We start from the raw sequence: 4,885 nt of genomic DNA, 5'->3' as shown, positions 1-4,885 counted from the left end.
GCAATTATACATTAATTAAATATTAAATTAAATAAATTTTAAAACTAGATCTACACAACAACTGAGTTACAAATATTTAATTCCAAGCGTCTGGTAAGTCAAATTCATGTGTTCACCTTCTGCGGTCCTGATGACTCAATGTTTAGTTAACTGATTAATTTAAAAGATCATTCAGTCATAATTACAATTCAGCCAAAAATTAAGCACAAAATTGACTTGAAAGTTATTCAAACGACAAGAACATGAGACTTAACCAAATAATAAAAGAAATAAACAAAATTTTAATATAATTAATTAAAAATGAATAAAAACAATTCTTGACTCACAATCAGTCGGACACTGACATTATAATGTTGTTCTAGAGTACCTGATTTCGCGAATTGAATACACTACTATCTCAGTTAATTGTCAACAGCACAAAAATAAACATATAATCTATAATTTTAAATTAGTTATTTGCATGAAAATACCAAAAAGTAGAGATGAGACTCTTCTTTCTTTCTTTAATAATTTGTCTTCCCTCGGACTCAGCGAGGGATCCCGCCTCTACCGCCTCAAGGGCAGTGCCTGTAACTTCAGACTCTGGGTCGAGGGATATAACTGGGGGGATGACCAGTACCTCGCCCAGGCTGCCTCACCTGCTAAGCTGAGCAGGGGCCTTGCAGGGGGATGGGAAGACTAGAAGGGATAGACAAGGAAGAGGGAAGGAAGCGGCCGTGGCCTTAAGTTAGGTACCATCCCGGCATTTGCCTGGAGGAGAAGTCGGAAACCACGGAAAACCACTTCCAGGATGGCTGAGGTGGGAATCGAACTCACCTCTACTCAGTTGACCTCCCGAGGCTGAGTGGACCCCGTTCCAGCCCTCGTACCACTTTTCAAATTTCGTGGCAGAGCCGAGAATCGAACCCGGAACTCCGGGGGTGGCAGCTAATCACACTAACCACTATACAACAGAGGTGGACATAGATGAGATTAATTTTCTTATTAGCCTAACTTTTAAACGTGTGTCAATTTACGCCCAAACATTTATAATTTCTCCTTAACAATATGCAGTGTGTACTTTCTCACTATCATATTTAAATACAAACAACCGAGCTCGATAGCTGCAGTCGCTTAAGTGCGGCCAGTATCCAGTATTCGGGAGATAGTAGGTTCGAACCCCACTGTCGGCAGCCCTGAAGATGGCTTACCGTGGTTTCCCATTTTCACATCAGGCAAATGCTGGGGCTGTACCTTAATTAAGGCCACGGCCGCTTCCTTCCCACTCCTAGCCCTTCCCTGTCCCATCGTCGCCCTAAGATCTATCTGTGTCGGTGCGACGTAAAGCAACTAGCAAAAAACAAATACAAACCCAATTTATCTTTTGCCATTCCTGTGTTAAGTATGCTTACCATTTACTCTTTATTTTAGAAGCCTTATTATTCATGAATGTGAACGGGCTGTGAACTAGTGTTTACCCTTCCACTTGACACAACCACTCGCCATTACAGTCAAGGACTGCTCAAAATTCACAGTAAACGGTGACTGAAATTATCACCTGAACGTGAGTCGGATCCTCGAGTTTAACTACCATACAACGGCAAATTCTCGAAGAAATCAAATTCAAATATTCAGCTTATGTGGTCCTGATGACTCAATGTTTAGTTAACTGATTAATTAAAGGATTATTCTGACATAATTACAACTCAGCCAAATAATTAAGCACAAAATTGACTTGAAAATTAATCAAGTGTCAAGAACATGAGCCTTAACAAAATAATGAAAGAAATAAACAATATTTTAATTTAATTAATTCAAAATTAATAAAAATAATTAATCCATGACTCACAATCAATTGGACACTGACATAAAAAGTACATCACGTAATACTTCGCTTACCAGCGGAAAACATTGGGCTCACATCAGGAGTTACATATATATATTTTTTCAATGCCCATTCTCATTACTACTATGGGACGCACAATTATCTATCAGTTCTTTGCTTTCCTGAATAAATTATCACGACCTGAAATGTTTTTTTTTTTTTGCTCGTGGCTTTACGTCACACCGACACAGATAGGTATTATGGCGACGATGGGATACGAAAGGCCTAGGAGTTGGAAGGAACGGCTGTGACCTTAATTAAGATACATCCCCAGCATTTGCCTGGTGTGATAATGAGAAACCACGGAGAACCATCTTCAGGGCTGCCGGCAGCGGGATTCGAACCCACTATCTCCCGGATGCAAGGTCACAGCCGTGCGCCCCTACCTGCACGGCCAACTCGCCCGGTATGAGAGAGAGAGGGAGAGAGAGAGAGAGATATGAAAATTAGGATCAACAAAATTTAAATACATGCTTTAGCAATTTTTTACAATATTATCAGAGGCTCAAATACGCCTCATAATTTATTTCACACCAAGGAGAATGAAACTGGCCACTGGATATATTTTACCTGATTTGCATAGTCGTCACTTGATTACATCATTTAGCGACCTGTTACCATAATCATCAACACCTTGATCACCGTCAACACTTACATTTTCCACCTGGCAATATATCATCCTGTTCTTAAATTAAGAGCATTACATACTCAGCGATTTGATATTCATCTCTTCATCCAGTAGTCATCCTTCAAGTCTCTATTGTCCTATCTATACATGATAATCAAACATGCCTGTCAAATTTACGGTCTTCAGTTCCTCAGCTGCCAACCCTAACGCCAAAGTTTAATCTAAATATACTGTACGTGACCTCCTCCACTCAACTCCTAACTACAACTCGCACACAGGCTTAGCGTTGTGCATGAAAATTGTAAACTGAAAATTCCACGAAACTAATGTACCTCAACCGTACAAAGAGAACATGACATTCCTTCTGAACTACTGACTGCCTTAGGAGAAAGCAGCATGGCAAGGTTATTCCATTTAGTGTGTAAGATGTATGAGACAGGGGAAGTCCCATCCGATTTCCGGCAGAATGTTGTTATACCTATTCCCAAGAAAGCCGGTGCTGACAGGTGTGAAAACTACCGCACCATTAGTTTAGTATCTCATGCCTGCAAAATTTTAACACGTATTATTTACAGAAGAAAGGAAAAACAAGTTGAAGCTGAGTTGGAAGAAGATCAATTTGGCTTCAGAAGAAATGTAGGAACACGTGGAGCAATCCTGACTTTACGTCTGATCTTAGAGGATCGAATCAAGAAGGACAAGCCAACGTACATGGCATTCGTAGATCTAGAAAAGGCATTCGATAATGTTGATTGGACCAAGTTATTCACGATTCTGGAGGTGATTGGGATCAGATACCGAGAACGAAGAACAATCTACAATCTGTATAAATATCAGTCTGCAGTGATAAGAATCGAGGGCTTTGAAAAAGAAGCAGCAATCCAGAAAGGAGTGAGGCAAGGCTGCAGTTTCTCACCCTCCTCTTCAATGTTTACATAGAACAGGCAGTAAAGGAAATCAAAGAGGAATTTGGAAAGAGAATCACAATCCAAGGAGTGGAAATCAAAACCTTGAGATTTGCCGATGATATTGTTATTTTATCTGAGACTACTGAAGATCTTGAGAAGCTGCTGAATGGTATGGACGAAGTCTTGGGTAAGGAGTACAAGATGAAAATAAATAAGTCCAAAACAAAAGTAATGGAGTGCAGTCGAACGAAGGCAGGTGATGCAGGAAATATTAGGTTAGGAAATGAAGACTTAAATGAAGTAGATGAATATTTTTACTTTGGTAGTAAAATAACTAACGATGGCAGAAGTGAGAAGGACATAAAATGCAGACTGACACAAGCAAGGAAGTGCTGTCTTAAGAAAAGGAATTTGCTCACTTCAAACATTGATATAGGAATTAGAAAGATGTTTTTGAAGACTTTCGTGTGGAGCGTGGCATTGTATGGAAGTGAAACATGGATGATAACTAGCTCAGAAAGAAAGAGAATAGAAGTTTTTGAAATGTGGTGTTACAGAAGAATCCTGAAATGAGATGGATAGATCGAATCACGAATGAAGTGATACTGTATCGAATTGGTGAGAGGAGATCGATTTGGCGAAATTTGACAAGAAGAAGAGATAGAATGATAGGACACATCTTAAGACACCCAGGACTTGTGCAGTTGGTGTTTGAAGGAAGTGTAGGCGGTAAGAACAGTAGGGGTAGACCAAGGTATGAATATCACAAGCAGATTAGAGCAGATGTAGGAAGCAGTATTTACGTATAAATGGAAAGGTTAGCACAGGATAGGATGGCATGGACGGATGACTCAAACAACAACCGTCATCCTCTCAAAATAATAGGGATTCAATAGGCTAATGTTTCTTTTATCAATGCGCATGGTGATTAGGTAGATTATTTTCACCTCGGCATGAGTTCGTAACCAAGGCATACCAAAGTTTTACTGTTGCTTTTGGACTCACTCATATTTGTAGTTTATTATAAACTGATGTACGTGACTGGGCTGTGACCCAAATTATTAATGGATTTTTAAACGTTGAATATAAACCAAAGATATATTCCTCACATTGCATTTGCAGTTATAAAACAATGACTATGCTCTGATCATTTAATTACAACTATCTGCCCAAAAATACGTTATTACCTTTACGAAAACTCATTGCATACGACCCTTTCCATTACTGACCAATTACAAATAACATAGGCTTAATTTCATCACTAATCATCATTAATCATCATTTTTGTCGTACGAGTTAGCCGTACATCAGGATGCTACAAAAGGTGATTCACTTCAATAATCACGATAGTATTCGTATTTCATAGCAGGTTCTTTCAAGATGAATCATTCTCATATTCTTTCCTTCATATTATTATTTCGGAGATTATTTTCTCTCATTTTCATTTATTCTCCCTACAATCGTAGGTACTTTACATTCAGAGTC

This window comes from Anabrus simplex, chromosome 2, assembly GCF_040414725.1.
Source record: "Anabrus simplex isolate iqAnaSimp1 chromosome 2, ASM4041472v1, whole genome shotgun sequence".
NCBI lineage: Eukaryota > Metazoa > Arthropoda > Insecta > Orthoptera > Tettigoniidae > Anabrus > Anabrus simplex.
The sequence above is the reverse complement of the archived record's forward strand: the minus strand, read 5'-3'. Positions refer to the sequence as shown.